This window comes from Mus pahari, chromosome 5, assembly GCF_900095145.1.
Source record: "Mus pahari chromosome 5, PAHARI_EIJ_v1.1, whole genome shotgun sequence".
NCBI classification, from domain to species: domain Eukaryota; kingdom Metazoa; phylum Chordata; class Mammalia; order Rodentia; family Muridae; genus Mus; species Mus pahari.
In genome coordinates this window covers 157,622,525-157,636,386 of record NC_034594.1, presented here as the reverse complement: position 1 = coordinate 157,636,386, position 13,862 = coordinate 157,622,525, and the positions used below count along the sequence as shown (strand labels likewise).

General features: G+C 44.5%; 1 pseudogene; it reads left to right on the top strand.

Moving 5' to 3' along the window:
* Nucleotides 1-13,328: 13,328 nt before the first annotated feature.
* On the top strand, nucleotides 13,329-13,449 carry LOC115064129 (annotated as a pseudogene).
* The last annotated feature ends 413 nt before the right edge of the window (nucleotides 13,450-13,862 follow it).

Here is a 13,862-nt window from a genome sequence, read left to right as displayed (position 1 = left end):
GGGGGACTTGGAATGTGACCTGGTCAGTACACCTCATATCAGACACTAACATTTCAGCTGGCCACAAGGGCTCATCCTCCTCATTCCATACTTGGTCTGGTTCTTGATTTCTGTGCCAATGTTCTACCTGGCACTAGAGCTCTACCTGGCTCCTTGCCCACCTGGTAGGAATCCCCTTCAGGACCTTGCCAGACTCCCTGTGGAAGCCACAATTCATTCTCTGAACCTCTTAGGATTATCTACCAAATTAGGTAGTGGACTACACATTCAACATACACACTATCAGACTGTAAGTACTGCCGTCACTAGAAAGTCCCAACTGTTCTGTTCTACATGTAAAATTCAAGTTTTGTATTCTATTTTTAGTCTTCTCTATGTAAACATAAAGTATTGCTTATATGTATTTTACTTGACTGTTAGTCTTTAATTAGCATCTATTGAACAATGCGTTTCATTACAACATGCTCACACATCAAGAGCTTTGCTCCTATTCACCTATCATCATTGCCTGTTCTCCTGTCTTCTTATCTACAACCCATCCCCATAGTCCCACTTCAACTTTGACATACACAAATATCAAGAAATACATCAGACTTGTAGGTAGGTGATAGACAGACATGAGGGCCACAAAGGAGAGGAAATGTGGTTTTTGTCTAAGGCAGACTTATTTAGTTTAACATGATACTCCAGTCCCATCCAGTTTTCTGAAAATGAACTTTTCTAAATCTGTACTTCTTTATGACTGAACAAAACTTCACTCTATTCTGGTCTAGGTGGCAAATACCTTTCCTCTCAGCACTCTAGAGGCTGAGGCATGAATATTCTATGAGTTCCAGGACAGCATCATCTACCAATCAATTTTGAGACTAGGCAGGACTTGACGAAACCCATGACTGCAATGACGAACATATGGAAGGCGTTACAGAAGCCCTGTGGGGCTTCCTGAACACAGCTTTACAGTTTCTGCACCCATTGCCCCCAACCCTTGAGGTGTCTACAAATTAATGGGGAAAATAGATACTTAACCAAATAACAAGAATTGTGGCTTTTCTGTAGGATGAATACAGTGTCAGATATAATACAATAACAGATAAGGGACCCTGGGAGATAACTTGGTCAGGGAAGTTCCTACTTTGCAAGCATGAAGACATGAATTTCATCCCCAGAAACTATGTAGAAAAGCACAGAAAACTGAGCATGGTGTCACATGTCATAATCCCAAAACTGGGGAAATTGAGACAGGTTGGTTCCTGGGACTTAAGGCACAGTCAGCTCAGCCTATTCAGCAAGCTCTGTACCAATGAGAGACCCAAACAAAGGCAGAGTGGCTGAGGAGATGGTTCAGTCAATGCTTGCTGAGTATCCAATCCCCAGCACCCATGTGAAACATGCCTATAATTCTAGCACTGTAAGAGGTCAGGCAGAAAGGTGAAAGTATCCAGAAAAACCTCTATGATTGGCTGGCCAGATAGTCATCCAAATCAATGAGCTCTGAGCTTCAGCAAGAGATCCTACCTCAAAATCTAAGGTAGAGAATGAAGAAGGAAGACACCCAGCAGTGTCTTCTGGCCTCCACACTCACGGGTACACAAGTGCACATAAACATACTAACACATATGCACACTAACAACAGACACAAAACCGATTGTATAGATAAATTTAGGAGGAAAGACTCTGAGAAAGCATCAGACATGGAAACCCTTGAGTTGATAACTCTAGGGCTCCTGAGCTGCCATCCAGACTGAGAAGACAAGATTAAAGAAGCACAAAGAGTACGAAAGCAAGGCATTTTGGGAAAACAAAAGTAGTTTGTAGTGCCTAATGCTGCCATGGGGCTTGTAGCAGAGCACTGAACGGCTAAGTAGATCTGGTAGACAGAGATTCCAGACGATTCTATTGAAATGATGCCTCTTGACCTGTCAATCATGTTTGTTTGATCAGCAGTAAATGGAATAGATCCATCACTTTATGAAGATTGTACTGGTGAGGGAGTTACTACAAACAGCAAGATTAGTCAGGAGATAATTGCACCAGACAGGAAGTACACCCAAACCGTGGCCTGCTTATAAAAGGAGGGAAGGGGATGGCAATGAGAGAGTTCAGAGTGTTAGTGCCAATGCCACCAACCCTGATGACCTGAGTCTGATCCCTGGGACGGGATCAACGTGGTGAGGGAGAGAACCATTTCCTCAAGTCCCCCGGGCTCCAGACAGGTGCCATAAGAAAAAGAGATGGAAGAAAGGTTAAAAAATGTCATAAGAAACTGGAATCAGGAGGGCCAAGGAGATAATCACACAAGGCAGTGAGAGAGAAGAAGAAAAGAATTGGCTCTGCCTGGCCGAGTCTGGCCTCTGGCTATATGGCAAGGCACTCATAATATGAAGCAGCACCGAGCAAATGAATGTCCAAATAAAATCCAACCACAGCAAGGAGCCTTATTAACTAAATAAAGAGCCGATGATTGAATAGCATTAGCAGCCATCTATTTGTAATCTGAACTCCAAAACTTTGGGGAATCAGAGGTCAATTACAATAAAACTCTAAACATATATCCAGCAAACATTTCAAACAAAAATCAGACAGATGAAAAGCAATCTAGCTTAAGAGAGGAGTAATAATCAAATAAGAAAGAGAAGAATACGGTTGGCTGTCCAAGGCCACTCAATCAGACAGAGTTCACTGGCAGCAAAGTCAAGATAGAGATATGCAGAGGGCCTGTAAGAAGATGGAGGCTTGCTGTGAAGTGGGGAAGACAGTCTAGACTTTAGAGTCTGGAGGACCAAGGTTCAGATACATGGAGGATGAGGTTGCCTAGCTACTGTGTGACCAGTGCTTCTGGGCCTCAATTGTTTTGTGTGTAAAAAGAAGAAAATAATTTACGTACTGGAGATATGTAAAGCGCTTGACTCCTCCTAAGCCTTCAAGAGATAATAATACAGTCTGTGGCCTAGTGCCGCAGGTCTTGTAATCCTAACTGAGGCAAGAGATAACAAATTCAAGGATAGCCTGGGCTACAGAGTTAGTTCAAAGCCAGCCTGGGCACAGTAGTGAGGCTCTGCCTCAAAACAAAAATGTAAAAGGGTCCTAGGCTGTAAATTTGCCTGCTCAAGACCCTTGAGTAAGGCCTCGGGACTGTAATAAGAAGGGAATAGTGAGGGAGAAGAAGAGAGAGTACAAGAGAGAATGGGAACACCTTACTGTTATCTTTCCCCCAGAAGATAATCATTTTCCTGGTATTGAATTATCATGTGAGCTGACCCTTCCTCAGCGTGGACAGAGAAATCAGAATGGGCTTCTTTACACTCACTAAGTCCCTTAAGCAAATGACAATATAGATTGTGCTCTAGTGAGCCAATGACAAGAGACTCCTGAAATCTGGAGGGCCTCATCTGCTCGTCATCAGGGAGGTCTACACGTTATTTTTCATGAGTGGGACCTAACATTTTGCAACTGTCCCTCAGATGAAAGCTGGCTTCTTCTCAGCTTCTGCTCCTGTGGACAACCTTGGGATAGAGCGTATTGCAGAAGATCTTCTTTCCAGATTCCTTCCCTGCTCTTCACTTAGGTAGACAGCCCATAAGCCAGAACAGGCTGGGACCAGGAAAGGTTAGGGAAGCAACAGAGAGACAGCATTTCCAATATAAGCCTCTTCTGAAACTGTTAAGAATTGTCCTATTCAAACCACCCTATCATGACTAGGAAGATGGGGACACAGTTCCTATTGAACAGGTAGAGGCTAAAGATTCTTCTCAAATGGTCTACAGTGCACAAGAAAGTATTCATCACCAATTGTCAATAGTGCTGAGATTGACCCGCACTCTCAGGATGACTGAAAAATGTGATACCTTTAAACTAAGCTAAGGAAGCAGGAGGGACAGCTTTGGAGTAAGTGCAGTGAATTCTGCTCTGTTCACGTTGTTTTATGGACACCAAGAAGAGATTCAATTCAGAATAGTATCAAGAATATGAAAATCGTATATATTTATAAGCCCATCTATCTGTTGGCTGCGGCAGTAGAGAACCCCGTCTCGGATTCTGAACCACATCTGAACACAAATCTTGGCTCAAAACTTGCCTGCCTCGTGTGCTATGGAAGCACTTTTAGTAAATATACTAAATTCTCTCATCTTTGGCTCCCTCAGTACAGTAAAATCATTGTCATGCAGCAATAGTATTAAATGTAATGCATATAAAAATTCAATACAGTGTTCAATAATACACTATTTCCCTTAACTGACTGTGAATCAATAGATATTTTTCACAATATAACCTTATTGCCTAGTGTGTCTAGAGTGGGTTCCCATTAATAAGGAAAGAAGAGAATTACAGAAGGACCTTTGCCCCTGCCCAATGCCTAAGGATGTTCAACATTCAAAACAAGGAAGCCGAACAAATAGCTAATTTTCCTGGAGCTCACACCAACAGAGTTCCAATTTAGATCATTCCTGAAGATGTTATCCCAGATAAATACCAGGTCAGCAGGCTGCCTGAAAGCCTGGGAGAGGGAGAGAAAGGAGGCTAAGTCCACTTCAGACCAGTCAGGTACTAGGCACCATAGTCACTGGCGATTCCATGTGCCTTCCGTTTTCTGTGTGAACCTCTATCTGAGTTGCTCAATAAGAAAGTCATCTTTCCATCATCCTAGGCCTAGAACTAACTGGAAGTGGGAAGTATGCTGGATTGAGTATAAATACAGTTAGTTCCATCCATACCTGTAGCTACTGTGATCAAGAGGAAATGAATACGAGATATGGCTTGTTGGGTGTTCTAGCATACAGTAAGCTCTGGGTATAGACTATAATCCCAGCATTGGGAAGTGGAATCAGGAGAACAAGAAGTTCAAAGACACCCTTGGCTATGCAATAAGCTCTGGGCCAGACTGAAATGAATAGTTACAGTTACCACTGTGGGAGGAGAGGATGATGATTGTAAATCATGTATTTCTCAACCTTGGGCCTTGGCTCCTGCCACCTTACTTTCTCTGGACTTGTCCAACCTTCAGTATATGGTGGCCATGAGATGGGGCCAGAAGGACAGAAACAGGAGACCAAAAGGCCTTAGAATGGTCCTTAGACTAGATTTAAGACAGTGTGACTAGACACAACAGACATCATGTAGGAGACACTAAATGCCTGCTCCTATCCTTACCTCCCAGGGTTATCCTCAAGCCCAGCCCCCTCAATGTCTCCAGCAAACCCTGTCTGCAGAAATCTGCAGCCTCCACCATGCAGACTCTAGTTATCCAACCACTAGGTACAAGTTCTGCGCTGTGCACAATGGTGAGATGACATCCAAGGGGAGCCTTATACATCAGGTGCTATCAACATGGATAATAAAAAATAGATAAGTATTAGGAGGATGGAGAGGTGTCTCAGCAGTTAAGAGCACTGGCTGTTCTTCCAGAGGACCAAGGTTTGATTCCCAGCACCCATATGACACCTTGCAACCATCTGTCACCCCAGATTCAGGGTATCTGATATCTTCATAGACACATGTGTAGTGCACAGGTATGCATACATGCATATAAAAAACAAAATAAATAAACCTAATATACATCTATGTATCTTAGAACATTTCAGAGAAACCTATGATCATCTAGATTAGGCCAAACTTTTTAAGTTAACACACAGGGATCTGAAAAAGAGGCCACCAAAGTGCTTCCCATTGATTGGCTCATTCATGCTTCCTCCCTGTGCTACAGGGAGCTCCTTCAACGTGGTGTTGGAGTCACTGGACAATCCAAAGCCCTTGAAGAGCTGACTGAGGAGCAGCGATGATGCACACAGCAGCTCTGAAGACATTTACACACAAGACTGTTTCTAGCGCTTGGACCCTCTAGTGTTTGTATCTCGTCCCATGCACTAAAAATACAAGCAAGTCTTGGCCTCCTTACTCCCCTAGGGAGAGTCTTCCTGGATGATCTGGGCTCATCTCTGAGTCAAGCTCTGGATTTGGGCCAGTCTCATTCCTAAATGAGAGTAAGGACCACCCCCACCCTGGCATGAGCCCCTTCAGCTCCCACCCCAAGAACCCATTTAGCTTGGCTGATCTTCTCCTGTGGCTTAGCAGTTCCAAATCACCTACTGTTCACAGAAGCACTAAATACAGGTAACTGTTTTATATTCTGAGTCACTGCAGGGGCAGCCAATTCATGTCATCTCCCCTACCTGCCACGGGCATCCACAAGGCAGCTCTCCAACATCTGGTTCTTATTCCTGGCTGACGAGTGTGCTATGTAGTTTTGCCAACATATAACCTCCCTGGTCGTCTGCATTATTACCAGTGAAAGAAGTAGTGATGTTTTACCCAGCATTTGACTTTATTATAAATACTAGGAACTAAGGACTATAGGTGACAAAGCTATCTATAACAAGACAGTCATCCTTCCTTCCTCCCTCCCTTTAAAGCTATCCTAACTCACGGTAAACTACCACAGTAGGTAGAATCAAATTTAAAGTGGTGCACTCTAAGAATGATTCCAGTCGGATACATAATAAAGAAACTATATGTATATTCGTTCAACAAACGTATGTTGAACATTTACAATGTGTTCACTTGACACAGATTAGTAAATGGATGCATCCCTCTGTCAATAAGAGCCATGGACATAAGTAATCCAAGCAATGATTTAGAGAATATTTGGGTCTTGAGTTTGACATTGAAGGTTTGAAGAAATGGTCAGGATGGAAACCAGACACCCTGAACAGAGGGCTTATCTGGAGCGAGGCAGATTCATTGCAATGAAGGTTGTAAGGAGCCCAGTGTGTCAGAGAATAGGAATGCTAAGAGAGAAATATGACTGGAAGGAAGTGGTTATTCAGGAGCGGTAGGTAAATTTGGGAAGCCTAGAGCCAAAAAATAAGTGTGTGCTTAAGACCCTCATCCTAGCTGCCTGGAAGTCAGTATCCTGCTAGTAGCCTTCAGATGAAGATGGAGAACTCTACTCATGCACCATGCCTGTCTGGATGCTGCCATGTCCCTGCCTTAATGATAATGGACTGAACCTCTGAACCTGTAAGCCAGCCCCAATTCATTGTCCTTGTAAGAGTTGCCTTGGCTGTGGTGTCTGTTCACAGCAGTAAAATCCTAACTAAGATTCTCTACATGACCTACCTAGTCAGCTACCTTCTTATACATCCCAGGCCCACTGGCCCAGAGAAGGCACTGCCTACAGTGTGCTGAACCTCTCTCCCCTATCAATTAGCAATTAAGAAAACTACCCAAAGACACCATTACAGGCCAGTCTGATGGAGGCAATTCCTCAACTGGGGCTCCTTTCTCTCAGGAGATTTTAGTTTGTGTCAACTTAACAAAACCAACCAGTACAGAGAAGGGCAGAGTAATGAGCTCACTTTCACTCTTGCATCACAACAGCAGAGTGTGGGCTCTTGGTGTGGGCTTCCCGCCTCATGTGTCGCATCTCCAGTTCCTAAGAACTAGAGCTTCCTGCACCTTCCAAGCACCCGCCCTAAACCATTTGAACTTCTGTGGTTTATTCCTGGGGCTTAGTACTTGTATCTGCTTCCTTTTTGTGTCTTTGGAACAAACGCTTTTTTAGACATCTCCTGGGAAGTTGGGGGGAGCTGGGGGGGGGGACATTTAGTCAGTACTTCCTGATGTGATGTAGCAGGCCGACTCTTCCCCCTTCCCGTCCCCATCAGCTAAAGAATTGAAAGATAGGGAACAGCACAGCGTGGAGGGAGCAGTTGCAACCTTCCCAACTTCTGGAGCAGAGGAAGAGCCTCAGGCAGGAGAGACGCCCAGTTCTAAAGGGTTTGTGTGTTACTCGGGTTTAGGATGGGCTGGATGGTAAGTATCCATTCCTCCATTGTTCTATTGGACTAAAGGTGTCTATGAACTCCTTCTATAGCACAGATTGGGTCTCTGTTCTGTAATTACTGATTGGTATGGTAAGAGTAGGGGCCACAACCTGGTTTTTGTGGTTGACAGGTATAGGGAGGCTCATCACATTTGAGAGGGAAAATGGGCCATGTTCCAGGGAAACAAAAACTTCCTGCTGTGGACAAAAAAAGCCACAAAGAAACGGAAGCATACTGCCCATTGCTGGGGGAAGAAGGCCGTTTCAAAAACTCAGTTGCTTCCCCTGATTTGGATAATGCAGATGGGGGAGGAGAAGACACAGAACAAGACCGAGGAAGATGGCGATCTCTGGTGGAAGTCACACAGTCAAGATGAATCGTCTTAATGCGCGTATCTCTGAGCCTAGACGTGAGCTCATTTTATATACGTTTAACCTGTGAATTCAAAATCACTTCAACCACATAACGTGAAGAGAGACTGTAGTAGTCAGGCATCTAGCTATTGGTCAATTTTATTTTTTTTTTAATGAATTGATTTCTTCAGTTATTCCCAAGTACCTTCTGGAGTCCTTCTCTAAATGAAGAGCACGTATCCCAGCAATGAGCCTGTGACATCTGCTTCAGATCAGAACACTGGGAAAGAGATTGCTGGAACTTCGCAGGAGACAGTGCTGAACCATATTCAGTTGGGAGCTCAATAAATCTTCCAGACAACAGTAATAATCTGACCTGCCGATTTCTCCAGCTTCATCCCACATCCCCCACCCACACATCGCTCTTCTCCCAGCCTCGGCTCACTGCGTTCAGTTCCACTAATCTGCTGCACTTTCATTTTGATCCATTTCATTAGGACCACTGTGCAAAGTGCCTGCCCCGAAGTCCCCTTCTCTGCTGGGTGAAGCCCCACTTGTCCATCGTCTGCAACAATGGGCATGCTGTTAGCATGTACTTCAGAGGGTCCTTGTGAGAATTAAAAAAGGCTACCCATGTTACAGTCTCAGATCAGTTGCTGGCTGTGGGCAGCACTCCATACATCTTAGCTGTCATCATTCCACTCCTTTCCAGATTCAACTCAGACATCATCACTGATAGCAAACCATCCATCAATCCCTTCCTCCCTATCAGGTGCCCATGGTTTGTACACTGGCTGCACACTGGATGCATCTCTCTTGCAACGACAACAACAATAAGAAAGCTTCGTTGGCTGCTTTGCGTAGGCTCTGCTCTGTTCCTTATATTTAAACCTCCCATTAGCAGTGTGAAGTACCTGTTCTAAAAATTCCCCATTCTGAAAATGAGCAAGCTGATAGGTTAAGCTAGTTTTTAATCCAAAGTCTACTGGCAAGTAGATGGCTGGGCCCAGAGCTTGACCCAGAATGCACAGCATTGCCTTACATTCAACACAGAGCATCTGCTGCTTGGTGGGTGTTCAGTTCTAAGTGCTCTCTCTCATGCCAGTGCTTTCGTTTGACTCGGTTCTTGTGTGTTTTCAACCAAGCATTAGGTGAGGCCAGGGGAACCCCATAAAAGGGGTGGGGAAAAGGATTGTGTGAACCAGAGGAGTCAATGACACCACGAGAACACAGCCCACAGAATCAACTAAGGGTTCATAGGGGATCACAGAGACTGAAGCAGCAGTCACAGAACCTGTGTGTGCTAGGTCCTCTGCACATAGGTTATAGTTGAGTAGCTTAGTGTTCTTGTGGGATTCCCAACAGTGGGAGTGGGGTTTTCTCTGACTCTTGTGCCTGCTCTTGGAACTCTTTTCCTCCTACTAGGTTGCCTGATACAGTCTTGATATAAGGGATTGTCCTAGGTCTTATAGTAATTTGTTATGACATGTTCCCTGGTGTTTGTTCATTTGTTTGTTTGTTTTTGAAGGGAAACAGGAAGAATGGATCTGATGGACCTGGAGAGAGGGGAAAGGACTGGGAAGAGTGGAAGGTGGGATTTAAAAAGGAAAAAATTTGTTTTTATTTCATGTGTACGGGTGTTTTTGCATGCATGTGTGTCAGTGCTCCAATGTGCATGCAACGCCCTCAGAGATCAGAAGCAGGCATAGGACACCCTAGAACTGGAGTAACAGATGGTTGTGAGACACCATGTGGGTGCTAGAAATTAAACCTGGGTCCTCTGCAAGACCAGTCAATGCTGTTAACAGCTCAGCCATCTCTCTAGCCCCTTGGTTTTGCTCTTATGGAATATTACAGGCACTTTCTTAAAATGTAATAAATTAATAAATTTCCAAATTGCCACAATACCAAGAAAAAAATGAAGGGTTAAAAGTAAATGATGATGATGATGATGATGATGATGATGATGATGATGATGAGTTGACCTAAGAGAGCTAAGAGACTTCCTGTGTCTAATGTCTGTTTGTATGGCTATCACCTGGCTCCCAGTCAAGAGGAGTTCTGCCTGATTAAAATTTAATGCAAAACTAGGCTTAGAGTGCTCATAAATGGAGTCCCAGTGTGGCTTGTGGATGTGCTGACCCAGCAGAGGAAAGCAACTATACAGAGATGACTCTTCCCAGAGAGAAATCCCAGAGGAAATCAAGCAGAAAGTGACTCATGGCCAGTTTATCTCACCTCCTCTCCTATTGCCCCATTATCCATCACATGCTGACCTCCAAATGCCCCTTCAGTGGCCTCTGACTCACTACGCCTATATGAAAACATGGGTTATCAACTGTTTAGACCATGTAAGGGCTAGAAATGTGTATCAGCAGGAGAGTTCTTGCCCAGCATGCCCACCACCACCACCACCACAGACATGTTTGTATCTCATATGATAATTCCAATCTAGTGTTGTGTTCCATGACTATCATTTGTCTCCTGGAATAGACTTAAAACAGTGGTTCTCAACCTCTGAGTCACGACCCCTTGATAGCATCATATCTGATACCCTGCATATCAGATATTATTTATTTCATAGTGTATACTGTTCAGAACAGTGGCAAAATTAAAGTTAGGAAGTAGCAATAAAAATAATTTTGAGATTAGGGGTCACCATGCATCAGGAACTGTATTGAAGGGTCACAGCACTAGGAAGATTGGGAACCACTGATTTAAAACAACAAACATATGTCATATGTCATATGTCATAACCTGGCATATGACAGACCCTCAGTGCATAATAAATCAATAGATGAGTGAGGGGATGGATAACTGTGTTAGAACAAGAGGCTAGAATGAATTCATGAGACTCCATCCTCCCATGCCCACCCTACACAATATACTAGCCCACCATAAGTGATGTCACCCATATTGGGACATAGCACCATCCAGCAAGCATCTGTCATTCTGATGAAACTGTAGAATAAGCAATAAAGAGAATGTAATTATATCCCACTCTTTCTGCATAGAGCCTGGTTATGACATATCCTGAATCAAAATTAAATAAAATCATCCATATTCAAAATTCAGCCATGGATCCAGGCTTTGTGTTCATATATTATAACACCTAAATTTTTCGGTGCAGCCCTGACACCTTGAGCATTGTGTACATGTTTCTACCATCAGCAATTATGCACACCTGCTGAACAGGAAAAGGTCCCTACACCATTAATTTCCCATCAGTCAGACTACTTGTACCCAACCCACTATGAGTACTGTGGCCCTTGATAGCATACAGTGTCTGCATCTTCCAGACTGGCTTCATGTAACTGACTTATCTGCTGCTGTTAACAGTCTTATCTACCCAGAGTCAAGTATCTCAAGCTATTTATGGAGGGGGGAAATCTCTTCTTTATCACTAGAGTGGAATGCATGTCATTAGAACAAGATCCGGGACTCACTAGATGGCTTGGTGAATAAAGGCACTTGCCACCAAGCTTGACTACCTGATTTCAATCCCAGACTCCACACAGTAGAGGACAGAACAGACTCTAGCAAGCTAGACACACGCACACATGCACACCAGATAGATAGATAGATAGATAGATAGATAGATAGATAGATAGATAGATAGATAGATAGATAGATAGTGACTGGATAGGTGGGGGGAGTGAATGGATGAGTGTGTAGATGGGTGGGTGAATGGAGAACAAGTATTGTTTATTTGGCTAAGCCAAATATATCAGAGCCCTCCCCACTGAAAGTTGGGCTCCTATTCCAACCAAATGTTAAATTCACCATCTTCCTCTCCTGTGGTGAAGAGAGACTTCGTAAGATAGAAGCTATAAATTTAGAAAAGGAGGAAAGGAAGGGAGCTGTGAGGAGGAATTGGTGACTCTGGGGAGGAGAAGGCAGCTCCAACCAAGCTCTGTTGTAGCCTCTGAGGCTGGAGGGCTGCACAAGGCCAGTGGAGTTCCTGGGCTCCAGGAGCTCATGTTCTAAGAGGGAAAGAAAGCACACCAAGAGATGAATGTGAGCTCATGTTCAGCACTGTCGAGATAGAAAATGATACTAGGAATAGTCATGCAGTAGACCAGGAATTAGAAAGTTAAAGACTTTGAGCCACATCCAGTCCCGACTTCTGTAGCACATAAACTACGCAGATTTCAAATAACTGCACACTTAAATAAAGTTTTATTGGAACAGAGCCGCATGCATTTACTTTCAAACCACGATGGCCCCACGCTCATGCATGAATGATGACCAGTAATTGGACTCAATGAGTTATTAAAATAGAAAGAAAACACAAGGTTATAAGGGAAGTTTCAGGAGAGGGTCTGGAAGTAGCTGAAGCAGGGGGGAGGGCTATGTGCAAAATGAATTGCATGTATGTATTAAATCCTCAAAAAATAATTTAAAGACATACTTAAATGAAGAAAAGCTTCCCCAGGGCTGATAGCTTGATGATAAGGAGAAATCCAGGGCAAGCCTGGAAGGGGCATTCACGGAGAAGGTAGAACCAACACCGAGATGCTGCAGAGGGGCGTTCACGGAGAAGGTAGAACCAAGATGCTGCAGGGGAGTCGGGACGGTGAATTACGTCCACAAACCACTTTCCAGACCAACTCTGTACCAGGAGTCGCTCTGCACAGAACAGACTGTGCGGAAATGCCTGGAGCTTAAGCTGCAGGCTACTGGGCCTCACTCTTCCTGGCTTAGTAGCCTTGCCTAGTTTTCCCTCTGTGTTCTTTCTTGCATGTGTCTTAGTTTAAAAAAAAAATCCTGCTGCTTAGGAGGTCGAAGGAATCAGGCAAGTGCTTGGACAATCTGAGTTTGATTCCCAGCACATAAAAAGGCAAGTGTGGTGGTGTGCACATGTACCCCAGTCCTAGGTAGGCGGGGACAGGAGGACCCCCTGGACCTAACCAGTGAGCCACCCTGCCTACTTAGTTCCAGATCATCAAGAGACCCTGCCTCAAACACAAAGATGGCCAGCACTCAAGACATGGCACCCGAGGTGGTCCTCTGGCCTCCATGTGTGGACCTGCAGACACACATGAACACATACAAATATTTATTAGGGAGAAGGAAGGGTGGAGATGATATTAATGTCTTATGAAATTCTCAAAAATATTAAAAATTTAAATCTAAAAATAAAATCAATGCCTTGCCCCCCTGGCAATGGGCAAAGAGACACCTAGTTAGTGGTACTGTTCTTATATCAGTCAGGGGCGTAGCTGGTGACAATCCTTTGTTCATCCTAGCTGCCCAGGCAAGGTTGGGACCCACTCTCCCAAGTGCTGCAGCCTTCGAGGGGCTGGGACAGCTGCTCTCACTCTCTCAGCTGGTCAGAGCCTTTGCCATCAGGGCTAGCTCCTCTGTGCGATGCCGTGGGTACCGAGGTGATGCCCCCACCTCACCCCTCACCACCTACAGCACTTGGGAGAACTGGACCCTGAGGTCATGGTGGTGGGTGAACTGGTCCTGCTGCTCACCAGCTGAGCACTCAGGACTATGGGGACTTCACCTCATCTGGGCATGAGAGCACCAGAGCTGACCCTGCCTCCTGCAGATGGCAGCACTGAATGCCCTCGCCAGAGCCCTGCTGGAAAGCTCACCCTGGTAGTGTAGAGAAGGGAAAGCCAGGGTGCTAACCAGCTCTGTGGCCACCCAGAAGCTCTGAGTTGGCCCACCCCAAAATCTC